General features: G+C 45.7%; 1 protein-coding gene across 4 annotated transcripts in view; it reads right to left on the bottom strand.

The window, feature by feature from the left end:
* Positions 1–23,600, bottom strand: part of LOC119174939 (acetylcholinesterase-1) — a 163,496-nt gene that overhangs the window by 96,603 nt on the left and 43,293 nt on the right. The gene's annotated exons all lie outside the window — the stretch shown is intronic.

Genomic DNA, 23,600 nt, shown 5'->3' with positions numbered 1-23,600 from the left:
CTTCTAGCACGTAAAAACAAAACTTTTTGGAACCATTTTTTCACATTTATTCATATTTATTTCGCCCATTTATTTGACGGTTTACTTCTCCTTCCCTGTGCAGATTCGTTCGTTTTGTTTATATTTTAAACGTTGCAATTTTGTAACGAAGAAACAGCAACAAAGAGTTAGCGGTAAAACCACCCGTGCCACGTTTTGTTTATCTGGTATTACTTAGTGTAATAAAGAACAGCCCGAAGAAACGTGGTCGTGTCCGTACCCCAGGGAATGGAAACGTTTCCGTCTTTATTACGACGCATAACTGCGTCTCAGCATGCTACACTAGAGGTGAAGAAAATAAACTCGTACGCACGCTTTGAACATTGCTGTTGGTGTTTTCCTAATGTTACGCCCGGACGCAAGTGAATAAAGACAAATGGCGTTAGTTGACAGCGACGGCAAACACAGACGCCTACCCGCGTCGCTTATGTGGGGGAAGTGTGGTCTTGTTCATCATTCACATTGAACACCACTTTACACGGCGTGGAATGTCAGAAAAGCGTTAATGGTTCGGCTCGGTTATTTACGAGCGCTAACGGAACCCAAGAGACCTCGCGTTCCAGGTCACAATGGCAAAGCGTTCCGGCACTTTGAGTCGCATGAAATTGTGCAAAAAATAAAAAAAGAACCAATGTAAGTAGAAACACTGGGGTTCAATCACCGTGGCGCCAGGTTACGAAGAAATAGGGTTAAAGCGCAGCACTGTGCATCCGCTGGGTAGATCGGGCACTTGTTCTTGAGGAACACAAACAAAAACTCAGAGGGTACCATGCATTCCCCTAAGACGACTCAAAAGCGAACTAGAGACCCAAAATTCGCGGGATCGAATGCGGGTTGTGCCGGTTGCATTTTCTATAAGGGCGAAAATGCTGGAGGCCCGCGTACTTGGGCTAGATGCACGACCCCCGGTGGTAGAAATTTGCGGGGCCCACTCCTACGGTGCCTTTCATAATGATATGCTCGTTTTGGGGTGTTAAACCCCAACAGTTACTAATAATTATTCGAAGGCGAAAGCTGTCTTTTTTTTTTGTCGATGTACTGATCGAAAACCGGCCCCCTCCGAAAGCTTGTGCTCCTAACCTGTCTTGTAGTTCCTCCGTGATCGGCACAAGTTTGAACAAAAGACAATGTTATGTGACGACGACACTCTGTGACACCAGGCGCCATGCCAAGTCATGATGACGCCATCCTAACGTCACAAAGCTTTACCATATGCGACGTCATGACGACATCACCACGTGATGATGACTTTATTTTGCATCACTATATATATATATATACTAACGACAACGTCGTTGGCAATGCTAACAGTCAGTTTTTTGCGTTTGATGAAGCATCTAAAGGCCTGACCACAGACGCACTGCAGCGTGTCAGCGCACGACTTTCTGACGCGGCGCAGCACCATCTCCTTGTGGAGAGAGATGGTGCGCGCCTACGTGAATCTGCGCTTTCTCTCTCTGTATAGGAAGAGGGCGTGGCTCCACGTCAGAAAGCAACACGCTGGCGCGCTGCAACGTGTACGTGTGGTCCAGCCTTAGGACTTTCGCCTTAAAAAGAAACACGGAGAGATGGTCCCGAGAGCGAGAAATACGTGCTTTCCTGTGCGTCAACTAATGCTTCGTCAATTTATTTGTTCCGTGAACGTTTACTGCAATATACCGTATATGGTCGATAAAACCGTATACGGTTTTCAAACCGTATATGGATAAAACCGTATATGGTATCGACCGTATATGGTCGATAAGTATTTTCACGGAGGATCAATACACTGCTATCGCTTATCAATCCTTCGTTTTTCGGGAGAGCCTATTTTCACATTGACAACCCGGATACGTCATTGGCAGAGCAGTGCGTCACTGACGACCGTCGCTCCAGCTGTACTGACGCTGGCAACATAGCGAGAAATAACCACAAAGCGGCGGCACGACGCGATACCGCGTAAGTTGCTGCTCCCCCTCACCCCGCTCGCAGGTTTGCTTGGCTAGGAAACAGTTTATTAGATGCGAAGCAGCTCTTTGACTAGCCTGTGTAATGCTATCCCTCCATACGAACGCACCGCGCGCAGCAGGTGTTGGTGCGGTGCCAAGTAGATCACGCTGCAGCTGCGCGTTCACGTCACGCTTCCCTCGCCGAGTGCGCTGACGTCACTCTCTCCCTCGCCTGCTACACGCTCACCGCAGCTCCCGCAGCTGCCGCCTCATCCGTTCGCCCGCAACACCTGCCGCGACCACCGCTCGCTACGCAACCGACTCTTCGGTTCACGCGCAATAAACCTGACGAGCGCCTAACGTACGCGTTGAAACCTGTCTGTAAGTGTCACCTACAAGACCTACGCCAACCATCGCTTCAAACAAATCTTCCAGCACTCACCGCAGAACCCTCTTTAGCACCGTTTATCCCGTGACGCCACCCGTGAGCAACGCTGCTGCTTCGCCTTCCAACAAGGTTCCCTTCGGAAAGATTGTCCACGATGTTTAATAGTCCGGAGGCGGGCGCCCAAGCACACGGCGGGCTGCTTCCACGACGGGACAGTCAAGCCGAAACCTACCACCGCACGATGGCCCCTCTGGACCACCCAAAGTTGTGAATGCATGTCCGGACTTCTCAGAGCGAGTCCCACTTGTTAGCCGATGCCGTATCAGTGCCACGTACCAATAGGCACACCCACAACATATGTGATATAAGGTGGGTAAACCACTACATTTGGTACGTGAGTAGGTAAACATCAGGTTAAAGTTTGTCGAGACAGGCAGGGTTAGGATACGTTTCCGTTTAAAGCAATCTCGATTACCTCGCCTGCGCTCTGTTTACCTTCCTGTCTGGAGCGGTTCAGGCAATCTCAATTACCTCGCCTGCGCCCTGTTTAACTTCCTATCTGGAGGAGAAAAAATCTCTCATGTATACCTACGGCGAAACGCTGAGTGATTTCGTTGTAAGTAGTTGGTTTACCGCTATTTACCAATTGTCCGGGTTGAGCCAGAGGCCCTCTGTGGTCGCAGACAGCCAGCCCTCGCAGCCTGGAGCGGGCCTACTTATTGAGACTGATAATGCCATCTCCCATAAATTCCATACGAGCAGTGTGACAGGCCGACCACTGACACTGGCCACATAGCAATAATTGTGCCTATAATTTAAAGTGTACAGAGGTGGAATTACGCCGTGACGTTTCTAACCATGTCACGTGGCTTAGGTGACATGATCATGTGCTGTTGAGGTGCAAAAAGACTCTTACTTGCTTTTCAAGGAATACCATGACATTTTTTTAAGCGTTAGGGATGACGTAAGGCACGATCGCACCGACACTCTCCAGACATGATAAAAGAAATGAAAATAAATTAAAAAGAAATGTTTCGCCTAAACATTCGGATGAAAAACCTAACCTACGCAAAGTGCACATCTGCCTCTTGTGTCTCCTCGATTTTGATTTCCATGTTACACAATGAAGGTTCCTTTTCTCTCCCTCTCTCTCTCCCGTTCTTTTGCACTAAACTGCACTGACCACAAGAACGTGGGGAACAAATAACACACAGAATATTCAACCAACTCCGTTCCGCGGACAATAACGGAACAGCGAGAATGGTGGTGTTACATTCGTCAGTCTATAGCATTTCGATGTTTTGCGAGTCTTTCGGGTGTGTTGTATCACTGCTCTTTAATAAACACACCTATAGTTAAGCTTTGAAGTGGTAGTAGAGCCTCCACATTTCATTAGCACATAATATTACGCGTGGCGTGATGCCATTTTCGGATGGCCTTTTGGCAATACTAACTCGTCCAACACTCTGTTCTTCTGAATCATTCGTTGGACTTCTTCATTTTTTGTAGACAGGCGGTGAGTTGTGAAATTTCCCCAATGCCTCTGACGCATATACCCGTTTATGATTCTCACAGTGCTCACAAGCATTACCAGGGGTCCCGGTCATGAAAAGCTTGGCCAAAAACAGCTTCCCGTTAAACTTGCATCTGTTTCTTCACTTTGTGTTATGCTGCGGCGTTGCAGTGAAAAGCGGGAGAGGAGAAAAAGGGATTCTTCCAGAGTGACAAACTCATTTTGCCCAAGGTACTCAACTGATTGACTGCTCTGCATACAAGCGTGAAGCCAAACGAGGTAAAAACAGGAAGAAAACGAGCTACACCAAATGCAGCAGACCATATAGGCATGAAGTTTCATTAATTAGCTTGATACCGAACAACGAGCAGAAACGCGATCGACAATTAAGCCAAGCCTCTCGAACAATGTGAAGCGGGAAGAATATGCGACCAATGGTAGTCGTTTACTGCTATTTGTGTTGCTAAAGAGTATGATGCCATTGTTGTGAAAGAGGTAGAAGTTTGGGGGAATGTAAGAGATTGTTCGACAATGATTCAATAACAGCATAAAGTGGCAGCTAAGTAAATTACTTCTGTGCCTGCATCAACAAAGGCCACCTCACTTACCGCGCGCTTCTAATTATCCATGGTTCATCACTGTTAGAAGTAATCTCATTGAGCATTAAAATGTGGCTGTTTTTCAGCAGACCAGCAAGAACGAAACAATACTATGTCGTTCAATGCCAGTGTTTTCTTCTTTTTTTTCACTTGCCCTCCACAAATGGTTTCCCAAACTTGTGTTACGTTAACTGTGGTGTTATTTTTTACGTGTCAGCGTGTGAGTGGCAGCATTTTGAAAGACAATACAGTTGCTATATTTGTCAAGCAAGCTACCCATTCTGCAGTATTCTGTTATGAGAAGCGAAACTGGTTCACACAGGTGTGCACTTTGAAATTTATCCACGCGCCCTCGTAGGGTACCTTTAGCAATTTTCTTTATTAATACAGTAGCCATATCCGAAAACTTCTCTATTTATATATCAACCGAATTCTCTCCCTCACACGGCGGCTTCCAATTTCAGAATATATTTCAGTGTTTCAAAAGCTAGGCGGTACTTTTCAGATTTTTTTTTGCTCTCGAGAAATAGCTTTATCGCTGTGCGGAAACAATACTGAAGCATTCTGCAGCAACATTCTTCGACTGTTTAGTCAAGGTAGTTTTCAAATGCAATGCAATAAAATTATTGCTTACTTCCATGTAAATTGTTTTAACGAGAATAATTGCTCGGGTTTAGGTACCAAAGCTACGACATGATTATGAGGCTCCCTGTAGTGCAGTGCTCCGGATACTTCGACCTCCTCGAAGTTTTTATAAGAAAGACAGAAGCACAAGGAAAACACGGACGAAAAAAAAATATTTGGGCGCTGAGCAAAGACTGGAAACAGCGGAGTTGGTGGTCTTCCACTTCTCCCTTTCCTCTACCTCACCTTCAGTTCCCTTCCTGCACCCTCTTGCTGAACTGTAGCGTGCATGGCTGCGCGATGTTGTACCCATCCTATCTTTCTTTGCATGCTTTTCACTTCCATTTCGCACTCCCTTGTTGTACTTTAGTGTACCCGGGTGAACTGTCTTCTAACCCCGACCCTCGACTTTTGTGTCCTATTCACCCTCACTTTCGTTTCCCACCTCTTTCATTTGCTATACTCTACATAGCTATGCTATTCTTCCTCTCTTCTTATTTCTTTCCATATTTCTCTCTCTCTCTCTCTCTCTCTCTCTCTCTCTCTCTCTGACTGTTTCACCTTCTTTGTATTTGTTTTTGCCGTAATCATACCGTAGTTGTGGGGCCTCCTAAAATCTCAACAAATATCATTCGTCCGAGTTTTTGATGAACGTTTACCTTTGTAAAAAATGTAATACCAACGAGGACAAACTGCCACATTTAGGATTATAACAAGCATCTACATCAAAGTACACTGTACTTCAGCATTTTCGTCCTCATCAAAAATGCAACCGGCACATATTGGGATCAAACCTGAGACCTTCTGGCCAAAAGCCGAGCACCATCCTCCCTGTACCGCAGTGGCCACTGTCTGTTCTTTTCCATCCTAATATCCTTACATTGCAGTGTTATACACGTACCATGCCATTCGGACAAAAATAACTGTGCCTTGCATATCTCTGAATCATATTAAAATCCATATCGTAAAGCAGAGCCCGAGAGAGAACGGCACTTTCCTTAACGTCACTCATTAATTCTCTCGCGTCAAATATGCAACATATAGAAAAAAACACTTAACGCCACACAAGGTCGGCTGGACTTGACTTGGTTCTCCAAGTAAGGAAAATGTTAATAAAAACAATACATATTCCGAATGACAACAAAGTATTACCATCGCATACTCATGTGGCACAGTTATGCGTTTCCAGCCCTTTCACCGAATGCCCACGACAATCTTTTGTTGCATTATTCTTACTTTTCTGTGGTCTCGCTAGCGCGCGGGCTCGCAAACAGTGGCAACTCTTGATGAAGCCCCAAGAATTGTTGCCTGCCCAAACGATGCGGCAGTTTCCTTCCCTGCGGAGCCTGGAGGCACGGATGTTTTTTTCTCTTACTGTATCTTTTGCGTACGTGTGTGCGCCGCTACATAATCAGTTAACGAACGCTAGCTGCAGCAAAACGCCTCGCGTACGTATGTAGTACATTATACGTATGCGCGCAAGGTTATAAGCGATAATTAAGAGCGCGATCGCATAGGAGTGCACGCGCTCCGCGCACCCCCAAGGAGCAGTTTGTGAACACACAGCGAGCCGTTCGCGCAGAAAATGAATGCGTTGCTGTAAGAGCCAAGGTATATTGAAAGGACGAAAAAAGAAAACACTGAGAGGGACATGCAATGCATTTGCACTGTGAGCGGCGCTTCCACACGGGAATCATCAACGTCGACGAAGAAGACAACAACGAGTCTGACGCGTGCGCCGTCTATCTGTCAGGAGCCGCGGTCCTTGCGGCGTTCGAACAAGCCGCGTATAACCAGCGCGGTGTCATTGTTGTCATAGAACTACGCTCTTAGGAACTAGGTCGCGCGTTCGATTCCAAGCCCCTGCACAAGCACGCAATAGAGCGCAACAGCACAAATACCCATCGTGCGCTCAAAGAAGAAAAAAAAGTTAATGGGTAGTATACAGAGCAACTTTCAACTCGAGAGCAGTTGTAATGGCAAGGACTCAATAATTCTGGTTACCATTCGTCGGTAGAAGAAATAAACAATAATTTATCGCTGTATTGAAAGATAAATGATCATATCAACTGTCTCTAGTGTCCAAATGAAGCAGCTGGCACCAACAACATGCCATGCTTAGTCTTGTGTGTGAACTGTCCTTACAGCCATGCAATTTTTTTATAGCAAGGTTTACCCACGTAGTCGGATAGATTCATAATTTTGCTGTTCTAAACAACGGGGTCTCGAGGAACCTGTCAACTTCAGTTTACGCTGGCTAATTAGATCAACGGTAGGGCACCAGCTTGCTCACTTGTTTTCAGGTCGGAGAACAGGCTTGCGACGAAAAAGGGTGGCAAAACGTTCAGGTCACTTCGTGTAACATCGCATATTTCAGTAACGCATGGCCGAAGCTATCAAATTATAGTCACCGTAACATGTACGGTTTGAAAGTAAAATCACACTCTCTTCGACAGTTTTTAGGCAACTTCAACTCTATATTCTTCTTTCTTTTTTTATTTTATTTAGGACACTCAAGAAAACAGCAGAACAAACGAAAGTTACACAAATGCCAGGACGCAACAAAAAAATCAACGGGGCCTGCTGGCTAAATTTAGAAATGGAGTTTTGCCATTCGGTCTGTCTCCAAACAAGCCGTCTCATTGTTCCAAGCAAGTGCAGTGAATCAAGCACTCTAGCTCTGTTTACCGATGGACTCTGAAACGGACCTTTTAATTAAAACCTGCGATGTATCGTTACAACTAACCAAAGCCTGCAGCTATTTCGCTTAACACTCCCTTGCACTGTTCCCTGTTTTGTTATCGCTGTGCCGCCTTCTCTCTTGCTGGACTCATTTCCTGGTGCAACCAAACCAAATTATCTGTTGCCTTGTGTGACGTCTTGCGTCACAACCAAAATCAGCAGTGCGTAAGTAGGTTCAGATGAATGTACACTTTCCAGCAAAAGTTTGCGGTACGCGAAAATTCCATACACTTTGTACACTTTCCGTAAATCCATACTTCCGCTTTGTCTGGAAATATGGGATTGAATTAAATTTTCCAGAGTGTTGTAGTTTTTACGACTGTAATAGTTCTCACGACCTGGACTCGTCATGTCTTAACAGAGAAGAAATTCGTATTCTTGATGGAGCACACATCCCATAAACTTTTCCTGTTGAATGTAGCTCAAATGGTGTTTGTCTGAGACATCAATACAATTTACCTGCTAATTTGTTAAGGAGTATGTGTTTTCTTGTTCAGTAATATGTACTGCCACAATCACCACAGTCTGGTTCATCGTAATGTAAATCATTTTTATGTTAAATTACTCAATTTTTGTGCCAAATCACTTCTAGTGAAGATCAAACAACGTAACCCAATCGCCCTTCGAGTTCCTGAAAGCAAAGCGGCTCAAGGTTAAATCCAGGCAATGTGGTTTCAGCTCTCCTCAATCACTTGGGTCACCTCTCTGTCACACGGCCATCCTTTCTCGAAAACCTAATCTGTTGCGTACATACACGTTTACGTTTTGTGTGGCTATTGGCAGATACGTGACGCAAGACATCGAGAACTCCGGCTGCTAAGCGCCTCAAAGCCACTGAGGCGTTAAGGGCCAGTATACGATGGAGCACCCATCCCCGCCGCCTTATCCCGGAGCGGCCTTGCTATATACAACGCGTCACATAATACAGTGCACTGTGTACCAAGGTGCGCCCATTGGATGGATAGTGATGGATATGTACGCGGCTAGCCAGTAGTACCTCCTAGTTTATTCAGACTCCTGTGGCTGGTATACTCATTGAGGAACAAGATATTGTTGCACGTGTTTAGAATTGTGCCTCATTTAACTTTAATGATGTAATTCCGCAGTTCCATGTGCCACTGGCCTTAGTTGGACATACTTTGTGCTAGGCGTGAAATATAAACTTAGCTTTATTTCCTTCAAAAACATTCGCACTCACTGATAAAATAGGTTATATAGAGGCACTGACACTTATAAATGGTGGTACGTACGGAGGAAAAAAAATAATGAGCTAATCAAAGCCAACCTTTCACAAAAGTTAGGAATAGCCAACCGTTCCAAGATAAGCATAAACAGATACGACCGATTGCTTTTACAGGTCCGTCGGCGCGACATGGCTCTGCTTTATCCTGGGTTTTGGTAACTGACGCGACGCGAACTCCACTTTTGCGACTTGTGCGATGGAACTGCGAACACCGAAAACGAGCTCAAGTTTGTAAGCTCTGTTCACCAGTGCTGCATGGCATTACTCTAACGGCGTGCTAATGCGCCGTCGAACACAAAGAGGACACCAAGAGCAGGACCACCATCAACCGTGCGCAGGCGTTCTCACAACACCCAGAAAGACTGGGAAAGAGCGGGAAGCGAAGGATGCGACGGTGCCGCCCCACTGCGGGGTGCCCTTGCGCCTCATTTCCGGTGCGCGCTCACTTGGCATTCCGAGGCATTCGGGATCTGAGCAGGGCACGTCTGAGGTCCCAAGGCGCCTGCCTGCACACGCGCCTCTCCTGCCGCCTGGTGCCGTGCGCGACGATACTGACACCGGATGCATCGCCAACCCCCTCTCCACCACTTCCCCTTTTTTGGCCGTGCTTTCAGAGACGGCAGCATTTACACCACTTTATTCGGTTATGATCTGATCCGGGCACGTTTTTCGAAGGTGATAACGGCGCCTGCAGTGGGCGTGACGACCTCGACACTTTTCGATCACCACTGTGGCTCGGTGGCTATGGCTACGTTTGGCGGCCAAGTGCGAAATTATAGGTCCGATTCTCATCCAGTGTGTAAAGCGCGCACCAGGGAACCATTCTCGTCAGAAATATTGCAGCTCTTTTTTCCTGCAGCTTCTCTCAGAAACGATGACTGTTGGTTAGAAACACTGCAAATCATTGACTCAATTAGCATCAGTGTAGCATTCGGTCACTTGCTCACTCACTCAACCAACCAATCAATAGATCAATCAGTCAATCAAATGATCGACTAAGAAAAAGAAAAAGTAAAAGCAAGGAAGACAACCATGTTGCACTTGATTGGCTACCCAACACGGCGAGGTAAATGGTCGAATGGCACTAAAGAAACAGTGTAGTCAAATCGATTCGAAAGCTTCTCACATGGTTGTCTTTCAGAGTAGATAAATGAGTCAGTTCAATGTCCCATCCTTCTGCTACGACTAGCGGTGCGCGCTCAATTGCGGTGACAGTGTGCACGCATGGATCTTAAATGCGGGTTTAATTTTCCCAGGGAGTCGCGGTCATTTTAAAAGACAAGGCGCGCAAGCACGGACACATGAGAGATTCCAAGTCACCAAACACACAGCGGTGGAAGAGAAGGTTACCTTCATTTCCGGTGCTGTGCGCCTTTCGCATTTCTTAGTCGGTGTTCGCGGTTTCTTGATTCCTCTTTTGCGTCAGTGCCTGCAAGCCCTGTTTTTTCAACCCGAACACCTACAACTTAGTTCAGCTCTCTGTCATTCTAAAAACGAGACACGGGTGCCTAGAGGGCATTAACTAGTCTTCCTTGCACCTCCTGAAGGGAAGATATAGTTCATTTATAAGCGTATAGAGTACTACGACAAGGACACAAAAAGAGAGTCGCACACACATACAGCGCTATGTGTGTCTGTGTGCGCCTCTCTCTTTTTGTGTCCTTGTCGTGGTGTGCAATACCCTTATGAATGATGAACCCCAACCAACTAGCCCGGCAACGTGCCTTAGCAAGATATAGATCGCAAATTAATCTTGAGTGAAGAAATAGTCTCGTATGACCTGATAACATGTAAAAATATTTGATGTCTGGTAAACGTGTGTACATGTTTTTGCGTTAGGAGTATTGGAACGATATGCAAAATTTGTCGCAAATACTATTTCTAGCTCTACTAATAAAGAACCCTTTAAAGTTGGTGATTTAAATCAAACGCGTCATGTTCATTTACGGTGGGCAAACGGTCGCAGCCATCTTATGTTTGAAAAGAAGGGTCGATTTCTAAATGCGCTGTTGTCTTGTACAGTTCACATATGAGACAGAGAAGACTCACGTCCATCATGAAAGTTTTTGAAGTCGGAATTTTGACGGAAAAGCGTCTGATTGGGCAAATATATGAAGACAATTTAAATACACCAACTATGAATAAAAAAACAACATAGAAGCAAGACAGTTTGTGACCAAAGACTTCATGCGGGAGTCCAGCCAGTCTGCTTTTATGTTTCTTTTATTAGCGGTCAATGCTTGTTTTAATTGCCTTCATGAAAGGTCTTGATATACACCTAAACAATGTATCATCCATCCTGCCTTCAACTGCAAAATAGTAGAATATGCCCCCCTTCCCCCGTCCTGGTCTCATTGGTAAAGGCTAGTCGGGATCGCCTTTCGCAGGCCTGTTGAGGCTGTTCATTTGGATGAATCAACATGAAGCTTCAATGCTGTGTTCACCGCTTTCAAGGAGCCGGTAGCAACTCAAAGACGCATCCCCAAACAGCCACAAAGCCTAACTCCCACATTCTGCATCGCCAATATAACATTAGCAGATCTTGCTAAGATGCAGTCACGGATAAAAAATGATTCTGAGCAACAACAAAAAATGTGCGCGCCTCAAAACGAAAACGAGCCAGTAGTGGCGAAGTTATAATGTTCTGAACTCCAGCGCTTTCAGATAATCGCACAGCGATGCATTGCAAAACGAACTGATATTGACCCAATTAATTGTTTGTTTGAAATCACGACGGAAGCCTGAATAAACGGGTTCGCAAGTTCCTACATCGAAGGCCGCGCGCGAAGGCTTACAGCACGCGCGAATCCCATCAACGCCGTCTCCCATTGTCCGGCCAACCTTGCGATGCTTCGTACAGATTAATCATCGCATATAGTACAGCACTCGGCTCCTCTTTTGAATTACTGTACAAGGATTGAATCCTCGCCATAAGCACTTCTCGGCAGAGGGCGCTTGGATCATTGCGAAAAGTGGAGAGAGGGAAGGAGAGTGAGAGGGCGAAGCCCGCAAGAGATGGAACGCGTAATTAAATACGCAATCCACGAACATGTTTTATGCTAACTGTTGAATAGGTAGATGAATTCGCTATATAAACTATGCGTCTACGGTAAAACTTTCGAACAGACTGCTCTTTTCAGCGCAAACTGTCGATCATATCTAAGCGAATCAAAGAGGAACGGGAGGGTCAATGTGAGTTTAATTATTACAGATTCGAACGTGCGTACGTACTTTGCGGCAGCAAGTTACATTTCGTCAGTCTTTTTTTCTTTTTGTCTGTTTTTCTGGTATCGTGCAGAAAGCATCCGCTGCTAGTAGTGCGAAACAAATTAATTCGGCGTTACCCAGTGTAAGCACACAAGTTACACATGTACAGCCATCCATATTCCACCTTAAGAGGCGATGGCAATTCATTAAATATTTTTCACACCGGTGCTCATGAGACTCGCATCACCTGACAATGATATTATTAAAACTAAGCGCCTATCGGTCTGCATTGAACGATGTTGCACGTTTACTAGCGCTGAACAGAATTCCAATGAGATACGCCCGTTTGAAGTACGCTAGGAGCCCCTGCTTAGTTTTTCTACTTTCAGTCAATACATCGTACGACATTTCGTACTTAGCAGTGCCAGTGATGTCCTCCGCATGTCGGCGAGCCGTTGAATATAACGCAATACGTGCCTGTATAAAGATTGCTAATCGCCGAATAACGCCTGCAGAGCCATCATTCATATGCCAACCACTTCTCTCGTGACGCTCCACTGCCCGTCGACTTCGTGCTCTGTTATGATCCTTTCTCCGTGCACTCCAAAGAGGAGAAAGTAATCTCCTTTTCATTATTTATGTCTTCTCTTTCTAAAAGGAAGTAATGGCCTTGAGTTATGAAGAAAGCTAATTTCACTCAGCAGTTCATAAAGGAGAACGGCGCAGCATTGGTGGGGAAGATGGGGTGAAAGAAGTGAGCGAGTAAATTAGTTCATCACCTTGAGACATGAACCCTCACACCCCCCGAACACCAGGTTAGGGTACGTCTCTCCATTCAGGAAACTAAAGAAAAAAGCGATGGGGGCCTGACAGCACTGGGAATAAAATGGAATCACAGAAACGGCGTTTTCTTTTTTTTTCGTAATAAACGATAGCATGCATGTCTGCAGCACAGTCAATGACATTATAGCAAAAGATAGCGGTGTACACTCTGCCACGAGCGATGCTTGCCACTTCGCACGACGGGATATCCTCACCCATCGAGTCAAAACACGAGCCGAATTCACAGCGCCGCGTAACCAATATCTCGACCACGTTTAGTTGCTCTGACATGGCTACCACAAGCACCATTCGTTCATCAAGTAACACAGATCGTGTTGCGTGGGCGTTAAGATAGCCGCGTTAAGATAACCGACTTTCTTCCGGCATATTCACCCACGGCAAATGTCACGCCTACATAACGGCCCGTCCTTCATACGACTTCTCCATGCCGGTACGACTCTTACGCGCAGTCAACGGATGTCCGCCCGGTTGCCGGGTTTACTGCGCCAGCAGTCACCGTTATAGGGCCCACGTACCAAAACTCGGCCGTTCAGTGGGTAGATGTCGAAAGAAGGCGTGTTGTTAACGGGGGAGGGCGGAAAGGGTTACGCGGAAGTACATCTCGATGCTGCAGTTTGTATACGCACCACACGATGCTCCGCGAGTGTATACAGATGCAGCTTGCCTTCGGTCTCAGATGCATGCAGTATTGCTCTATTGGCTCGGTTTGTTGCATCATTGATTGATTGATATATGGGGTTTAACGTCCTAAAACCACCATATGATTATGAGAGACGCCGTAGTGGAGGGCTCCGGAAATTTCGACCAGTTGGGGTTCTTTAACGTGCACCCAATTCTGAGCACACGGGCCTACAACATTTCCGCCTCCATCGGAAATGCAGCCGCCGCAGCCGGGATCATTCGCAGTTGCATCATTTGGCAACCACTCGCGAAACGCGGGACCATAGCCGCTATCTCTAGTGTTCACGGTACTCGGCTGCTCACCCGAAGGTCAGTGGATCAAATGCCGGATGTGCCGGCCACGTTTCGACGGAGGCGAATTGTTAGAGGTCCATGTGCTTGAAATTTGGAGCCCATTAAATAATCCTAGGTAGTCGAAATTTCCGGAGCCTTTGTCACTGCGCCCCTGGGAATAATGTTGTGGCGTTGGGACGTGAAACCCCAACCTGAGCCCCAACATATTTGTGAACGTCGTTGGCAAGCTGGAAGACTGATCGTTGGCAAGCCTAAAAGACTGATTGGTCTTGGGCCCCTGGGCCCAAGACCAATGTGCGATTAGGGCAGTATCAACGAGGTGTAATCCTTTCGCCCCATAGTGAATGTTTGCAGATGAGTTTGCGCTAAAGTGTGTGCGTGTACACACAGACACACACAATTGAAGATTGATTATGAAATCAGGCTTAGGCTATTTCTTTTGCTTAACATCCTACTACTAAAAGCCCCCAGCCATACGACCCTACACACTTCATGAAATCAACATATCGTGCCATCACTTATAGCCACATTTGAGAAGCTTTTGGCGCCATGCATGAAGCAGTTCCCACTAAACTTGTAAGAAACGCTGCGCGACTTATGGCCACTAGTCATTTCAAAATACCGGTTCTACCCAAATGTGAAAATCTTCAATGCGTCGTATAAAAAACACAAGCGCGGAAACAGTTCCGCTTTTATGATCAAGGTAGTGCAACAACATTTCATGTGCGCAATCAAGATAAATTTTTCGGAGTTCTAACCGAAATTACTGTTTCAGTATGGCACCGAAAATACGGCGTACATTTGTTGAACAAACTGGCAACAACTTCCGAACTAGTTTTGTAAAAAAAAACACATCTTGGTAGTTAGTCGAAGCCTGTTCATGAGATAGTTTACCGAGAGGATTCGCTCACGAGCGAATACACGTCAATTACGAGTCTAAGAAGGCGCACCGAAAATACACAACTCCAGCACGAAATAATCATAAGAGCAAGCGACCCCACTACTGCAAAGTCGGTTGCGCAAGGCACTCTGATTTTACGGTGAACGAGGTTAATAAAAGCTCGCTTTATGAAACATCGCACGCCAAACCCTCATCGAAATCATGTGTCTGGCAATTTTGCCGCATTTGGAACGGCAAATGCAAAGACATGAACCTTCATTGGTGCGACACCGTCGAGGGCAGACAGCGCATTCAGAACGGGGCCACTCGGAAATACCGTCAATGAAGTGTGAAGCACGCAAAGCATCAACCGGAGGTCATTATCTTCAAGCGCGATTTCTCTATGTCTGCTGAAGATTACTCGCGCTCCGATACACCAGCAAACGTTCGAATAAGGAGTGGGAAACATTTGACATTTTCGCAGAAGTAATTCGCACCTTGACAGTATTTAGAAAAGTTATTTCTTGTTTACGTTTTATTTAGTGACAGCGATCCAGTTCGCTAAGTTTTTTTCGCTTCTTAAGCTGTGATACAGGGCAACAGCTTAAACTGGCGTCATATATGTAAAAGCATGAAGTATATTTACCGTCCATGGCAATCTTTTCCCTCAATTGAACTAGTTCATATACATATACAGGTATATATGACTACACAGGCCTATAACAGGACTCTCTATGAAGTGAAGTGGAGTAGTCTGGCAGTCTGGTTGGAATATTTTGCGTACCATTACGTACCATACGTACGTTTCTTATACGGCTTATGATTTAACCTAAGTGGCTGTAACTCCTAAAACTGTGCACTTTCAGCGAAAACGACTTGGCCTGCTTTAGTAGAAGGGTGCAATCATTAAATGTGTGTGTGCAACGTTGACCGCCAGGTAACGCTGCCAAACTCTCTTACCAAGCGATACTTCACTTTTGGTGGCTGTTTTCAACTGTTACTTTTGTAAATGCGCTGCCAAATTTATTTTTGCTACTGGACCATAAGCTTGTGGGGCACTACACCCCACATATCCATCAATGAATCAATCAATCAATCAATCAATCAATCACTGGACCATGAGTCTCACAAGACACACGCTCTCTGAGCGCTCTGGTGTACGTCGCGTGCGCCGCTCGATCGAATGAGTTCAGAAGTACGCACGCGAAAGTTTTTTTTTTTTGAGATAGGTCTTTGAAAACATTTAAGACAGCTGGTTTTGTCGCGTCTCGAAACCTCCTAACGACTTCCGAAACAGGACTAATAACTCTGCCCTTATGTCCTCTTCCAACGTGCATTCACTATACTGTGATTCATCTGGCAGAAGCGACTTCGCGTGCACGTTTTTTTTTTTTCCTGTTTCTCTCTGAAGACTTGCGATTTCGAGCTTCGAAGACGCTGCGGAAATCCGCTAGAAATGGAAGCACACAGAACCGAACGAACGACGTTCGCAATCTCCCAAATAAAAGAAACCCGCAAGTGATCGGCGGTCGCCAGATGACGTTATTCAAAAGCGCACGCACTACATAGCGATGCATGTCGGGAAGAGCCGGAGAAGCGACGACACTGGCCGCTTGCCCCCCTTCGTTACGTACCACGTGATTCAGGCGTTCATAGAGCTTTTCAGAGGGAAACCCCAACGGTGCATTTTAATAGCGCAACTGGTGGCTCGTTTCTCTTCGATGAAGAAGTGCAATTCGAAGCCGAAGACGACTACAACTTGAAAACTGCGCTTCCAACTACTCTTTTTAATAGTTTCATTCATTCGTGCCATTAAACGTTTCATTTCTTTATTACCTTTCTGATGTCATGAGGCAACTCTTTCTGAGATAAAAAGAAGAACGCGACCAAGTTTCTCGGCATAAAGTTGCAAGAAAAACATTTCGCTTTTTTGAGCGAGTCAATTCGGTGAGGAGCGCTCGAGCAACGCGGTTAGCCTGTAAGACGAAGCCGCTACCCGCCATGATGACTTACTGCTGCTGACACGAAGGTCGCGTGATCGAATCCCTCCTGTTGCGGCTGCATTTCCCGTAAAGGCGAAAATAGTAGAAGCCCCTGTACTTCAATTTAGGGCACACGTCAAGAAACCCCAGATGGTCAAAGTATCCGGAGCCTTCGACTACGGCGACTCTCATAATCATGTCGTGGTTTTAGCACACAAAACCCCAAGAATTCTAATTAAAACGAAGCCGCTTAAGCGAGTCACTGGAATTGTATTTTTTTATGATTAGTCATTTTTTTACAATTCATTGGTTTCTTTAATATTTAAGTACAGTACTTCGTGAGTTTTCGGAGTGCAAACGTGAGGACTTAGCATTGCGATGGTCAACAATGAATTCCGCCCACTTTGCGAAGAAGCACTACGACTATAATCTATATTGAACATGCGCTTCATTTTTGCTTGCAGCGAGGTTGTGTATGGCCAGCAGGTGGAAAAGATATGGCGATGCGTGAGTGCGCACAAACTCGAACGAAGAAGCTGTGCTAGAATATGCTATCTTGAAGGGTCTCCGCGCTTACATTACTTTCCGTTCAGGTTTTGTCGGCCCGCATAGCTAGGGATGGTACCCGTCGCAGCACTGATCACTACCCATAAAATGATTTAGGTGTCCTTGATATCCTTTACACTGACGTCAACAAAAGCGTCAAGCAGGCATATATCTTGAACGGGGTGATGGTAAAATAAAAAAGCTACAAGAGACAACGCTTCTACAGCAGTGTAGCGTAGACAGGGGGCGGCGCACCAGGCCCGTGCCCCACCCCTCCTCACCCTGAAAAACTTTTCTGCATATGCCCCTGTTGGCGAGAAACACCGGGGCCACTCGTTTCGGCTTCGCTTGTTTACCCATCTGTCCTCCAGAGTGCTTGAGAAGTGATTTTTTTTTTTTGGGGGGGGGGGGGGACGAAGCCCCTGGTAGTCTGAGCTTGTAAGCATGTCATGTCATCGTCACATTCCACAATAAGCGGCTGTGCGCCACGAAAATTAAGTACATCCCACTATTTGCCACTGGTCCGTGTTATTAAAGGTTCGTCGTTCCCACCTAAAACATTACGTTTGGCTTAGCATTAGCGTCTGAATCCCCGGCGAAATTTGCCAAGGAACTTAAGTTTACTATCCAAAGTCAGAGACACAAACGTGCATCCTCCCGGTGCAATCATCTTTGAAACGTAACGACCCATCTTCAAACATATCTATGAAAAATAGTAGGGTTTTAATGGATATGAGTGGTTCTTGAACGAAGGAGGAAAAGGAGCTAATTTCTGTCCACCGAATATGGCGACACGGCTAAACTTCTTGTTGGGTAGGGCGGAAAGGTAGAAAAAGAATAGTAGAAAAATAAAGAAAAGGGAGCACCCGCCGCACAGGAGCGACAGAAGAAAGAAGAGATTGGAAAGATGGGGGGGACACAATTCAAAGAGTTCGAGGACGGGGCAACAATTGGAGAGAGCCACGCTGGCACCAATAGAACGCGCACGACAACCGTTCAGCACGAAATCCACCGCGTTAGTCAACCGGTGACGAATGAAGCAGTGAAAAATAAATATTTTACATAGGGAAACAGCGGCGCGCTCTGCATGCTTTTCCCCTCCTCCATGCTTCACGCTATAGTGGGGCAGAAACTCCATTACTTTATCATTGCGTGTATTTTCGTGGAAACATTCTTCATTTCAGTGTAGCAGCGAGGTGTCATACTTTGATTTCATCAAACATTTATATATTTTTTGTGCCACACACTGCGTCAGTTATCCAAAAGTTTCAGGTGCGGTCCTTACCGGCGTCGATACAGTGTGCTTGCTTTCCCCATAATTCATTTCAAGTTTTATCATTTTCCGCATCTCTATCACAAGTGAAACAGTACAATTAACGTCACTATGCTTAGCTTGGCTTCATTATCTGCTGCTCTTCATTAAGGTTGTGAGAAACCCGCTGCAACGCATAGTTGTAACACTCGCCTTCGAAAACACATTGCCCGGCTGTCTGTATATTGATGCCGCTGTCCCAATCCAAAGATCGGAAAAGAAACGAACATAAACACACGGAGCACGCACGAAAATAAAGTCGGCAAACGTCATAAAACAAATGCTGGAAACATGTCTCCACATGTTGCTTTTCTAAGACTGCTATAATTGAACGGAGTTCCTTAGCCGAGCGGAGACACAGTGGGAAAAAACAATTTGAGCTTGTTCGCTGCTAATTAGTCCGTGTCGAGGCGCTGGAGGACTTCGTTAAACAAGGCATTGGTGAATTTCAGCACTGAGGAGCCAATGGTTCGTACTGCTCACTTATTCCTGCCCTGTTTGCCTCATCCCTACGCAGAGCCGACTAAGAAAACGTTCTCAACGCATTGTATGCACACGAGAACAATCCTCTTGGTAGGGCATTTGCTTTCCTTGAATAGGATCTGCTAAGCACCGACGTAAATTTCTCACAAGGACATGCAAAGGATAACGTTTTTTTTTCTTTTATTGCGAAGCAAACAAAACTAACTGTCACCTGCCACCAGAGCTTACACGGTATTTGTGTTTCGTGCCGACAAGGCTGTCTTCACAGATCCGTTTTTTTTTACTCTTCATTTAAGTCAGTGGGTAATCTCTCTTTAATCCTAAGCTAATGCAATACTGCTGAAACCCATCCGATAACAAAAACAATTGAACTGAAATATTCTGTTCCCGAGTGTTACTAATTAACGGAATCTCCTACGTCCGCGAACAACTCCAGAGCCAAGGGAGCGCCAGTGCACATTTGTGTACCACGCTTGGTGTTCACCACTGAAAGCACAAATAGGAATGTTAAGACTTGTTGCGTTGTTATACGACGCTCTAATGGCTTTACGGGCAAATCGAGTATGTTCGTTGGTCAACGAGCGTGTTTCGCAGCGCCAGGTGCACTATGTGGCAAAAATATGAGTGTGTTCCACACTCGCCGTCATGGCTACGATCGAAGCTGCCTGACGCTTCAAAGTTTGCGTGCACATAAATACCCAATGAAGAGGACAAGGGTACGACCACAGTCGTAGCTTTATTGACAAGAGCATTGAATCAGTAATCCGAAGTTTGCAGTTTCGGTCCTTGCCGGCGGCAAATGATTTTTTCGTCCACTCTGCTGTTCTTCACATCTACATCGCAGTTACTACAATACACTCAAAACAGTAGTCGATTTCCTCTGCACCTTTCTTGGCTTCATTATATGTTGGTTTTTGTTCAGGTTCCGTCAAATAAAGAAACTAGCCCCTCAAAATTTACTTCATTCATTCATTCCTTTTCTTTGCGTCATGCAGGAAAACGAAACATGCCGGAACAATGCCTCCGCCAGATTTGATCGATTGATTTGGGGGATTGAACGTCCCAAAACCACCATATGATTATGAGAGATGGCGTAGTGGAGGGCTCCGGAAGTTTCGACCACCTGGGGTTCTGTAACGTGCGCCCAAATCTGAGCACACAGGCCTACAACATATCCACCTCCATCGGAAATGCAACCACAGCAGCCGGGATTCGTTCCGCGACCTGCAGGTCAGCAGCCGAGTGCCTTAGCCACTAGACCACAGCGGCGGGGCTCCCCCAGATTCGCCTACTATTTACATTTCACGGGGCCGCCGCAGCTGTATGGTTGTTACGGTATACTCAGCTGCTGACCTGAAGTCGCTAGCTCGATCCCAGCAGCGGTGCTCGCTTTTTCGATGGAGGCGAAAATGCTGGGGCCTCCGTGTACTGTCTCATGCCGGCACACTTTAACAAACCCCAGAGGGTCGCAACCTCCAGAGCCCTTACGTTACGGTGTACCCCAATCATAACACTGTAAGCTGTATAACATAACAAGTGAGCAGTAAGTAATCATAACACAGTACATGCAGTAAGCTAGTTGCAACCTAGCAAATTTGCACGTTCGTAAGAGATAGATATGTGGGGTTTAACGTCCCAAAACCACCATATGATTATGCGAGACGCTGTAGTGGAGGGCTCCGGAAATTTCGACCACCTGGGGTTCTGTAACGTGCGCCCAAATCTGAGCACACGGGCCTACAACATTTTCGCCTCCATCGGAAATGCAGCCGCCGCAGCTGGGATTCGAACCCGCGACCTGTGGGTCAGCAGCCGAGTACCTTAGCCACTAGACCACCGCGGCGGGGCACGTTCGTAAGAGAACATGTGCACGTGCATTGCCTGTATTTATATTGCCACGCGCGTTTATTACTTTCATTTTTGTGATTTGGTTTTCGTCCACAAAGCCTGGGTCAGAAACGCTCAGCGCAAACTGCGCCTCATTGTTCGAGAAGGTTCGCGATCATGTGGATCGTTCTGTTAAGGTTGCCCGCAAGACGCCAACACTCTATAGATTATTCCAGAGCTTGCGCGATGACCAGTGATTAGGGTGGAATATTCGACAGCATATGTATAAACGCCGCCGCACTTCGCCGCTTGTCGCCAGCCGACGCTCTGTTCACCGCTCTCAGTGCCAGTGTCTTGACGAACTTCCTTTTAGGTGGCCACATATTTGGCCCAATAAACACTTTAACCCGAACACCCAGTCTGCTTCCTTCGTATGCGTCACGAATCCACGATTATATAATCAATCCTGTTTCTGTTCTCCCTTCAAAGCTGACTTGCACATTCTCTGTGCACACCGTATTGGATCGGCCACTAGTCACTTAAGCCTATCAGTCCAAGTATTCCCCGTATTTTTTTTTCATTATTTTCACAAAATATAAAGTTTTCTTGATTGATTCATTGATTGATTCATTCATTCAATTATTGATTGATTCATTCATTCAATTATTGATTGATTGATTGATTGATTGATTGATTGATTGATTGATTGCGTGGTTCACTACATAATACCCAAAGTTCATGTCATTGAAAAAACAAGTGAAAAAAAAGAAAGGCAGGAGGTTTGATTTATATGTGGAGTTTAACGTCCCAAAACTACCGTATGATTATGAGAGACGCCCTAGTGGAGGGCTCCGAAAATTTCTACCACGTCCTAGGAATATGTCAGTTCACCTAGCGAGGCAATAGCAATGGGAATGAGCGAGGGTAGATTGGGCTAATCCTAATTTTTCATGACTTCAGAAGCTTCTGCGAGTTCACAAAATTGACCGTTTCAGAAAATATAACGAGCTGTATGTCACCGCTGCAGAAAACTTAAAAAAATCTCGCAGTAGGGCTCCTTATGCATTTGCGTAAGACTATTCGAAGGCGAAGGCCATCTTTTCTTTTTTTCAGTTGATGCAGTGGTCCTCCCCCAACTCCCTCGCACCCTTAGGCTCAGCTCAGGCGCATTATAGACTACAATGTGCGGTATAGGCGTGTGCCACTAAAACGACAGTGAACTGCGCCATCAACTTCAATCAGCGCAATTTTTTCAGATGGCTAATGAATCTCAAGCTCCCTTGCCTAAGCAAAAACCCTAACCGACCGGCTTACCCTACCGATGTCGCACCCATAAAATAGTGTTGCCTATAAATACACTAGGGGGAACTCTGGCGCTAGTGTCTATGGAAGCAGCAACGCACGGCGCTTCTGCGAGCATGAAAATTATGGGTACTGCATACATTTATTTATTTATTTATTTATTTATTTATTTATTTATTTTCGCAATACTGTCAACTCTCTTGCGAGAGTCCTTACAGAGAGGGTAAAATCATAATAAAGTAAAAAAAGAACATCATTGGCAAATACACCAACCCAGGTTAAATCAAGATTAAGCGGTACACTTGTATACAGATAGTCATCCAAAGTCTGTTACCCTTTCGGCACATATGCAAGTTTTTTTTTCCGCGCGCAAACACAGGGAAAAAGGGACAGCGTATAGACAGAAAGAACGCTGTCCACCAAATTAACGCCTTGACTTCGGAAAGAAGTATCTTCAGCCGGATGCAGTATACGCCAAAGAGCGCGCGCGGCACACCGCCACGCTGATTAAACTGACGGGGAGAGGAGGGCTCATAGAAAAGGAGATATAAATGCCCGAGGTACTAGAAATGTAACTCACAAGAGGGGGAGCTTGAGCTAGTTGGTGCGCAGTCATATTTTCAAGTATTTTTCAGCGGGCGAACAGTTTAATCAGTGTGGCGGTTTGCCGCGCGCGCTCTTAGGCGTATACTGCATCCGGCTGAAGATACTTCTTCCCGAAGTCAAGGCGTTAATTTGGTGGCCAGCGTTCTTTCTGTCTACGCTGTCCTTTTTTTTTCCTGTGTTCGCGCGCTGAAAAAAAAAAACATGTAAATATGTCTACGCACCAACTAGCGTGCACTCATGCGAATTACATTTTGACACATCGTTCTGTTCAACAACACACACGGGCAATTCATTCCACATTTCAACTGCGTTAGTAAAGAACGAGTATCTGAACCTATCGGTACGAGTCCTGTACGCTTATATTGCCCTGTGGTGGTTGCTTCTTGAGCTCTGTTCATCTGGCGGCAGTAAGTATACTTGTTTGCTAATATTTAGTTCATCATTTATTATTTGAAATATTTGCTTCGAACGAAACGCAGGCCAGAAGAATAAAGCATTTGTGTGAATCTGTTCTTCGATACCGGGGGCATATAAATGGCACCGCTTACCTCTGAACTACTT

Source organism: Rhipicephalus microplus, chromosome 5 (assembly GCF_043290135.1).
Source record: "Rhipicephalus microplus isolate Deutch F79 chromosome 5, USDA_Rmic, whole genome shotgun sequence".
NCBI classification, from domain to species: Eukaryota; Metazoa; Arthropoda; class Arachnida; order Ixodida; family Ixodidae; genus Rhipicephalus; species Rhipicephalus microplus.
Note: the sequence above shows the minus strand (reverse complement) of the source record. Positions and strands in the feature narration are given on the sequence as shown.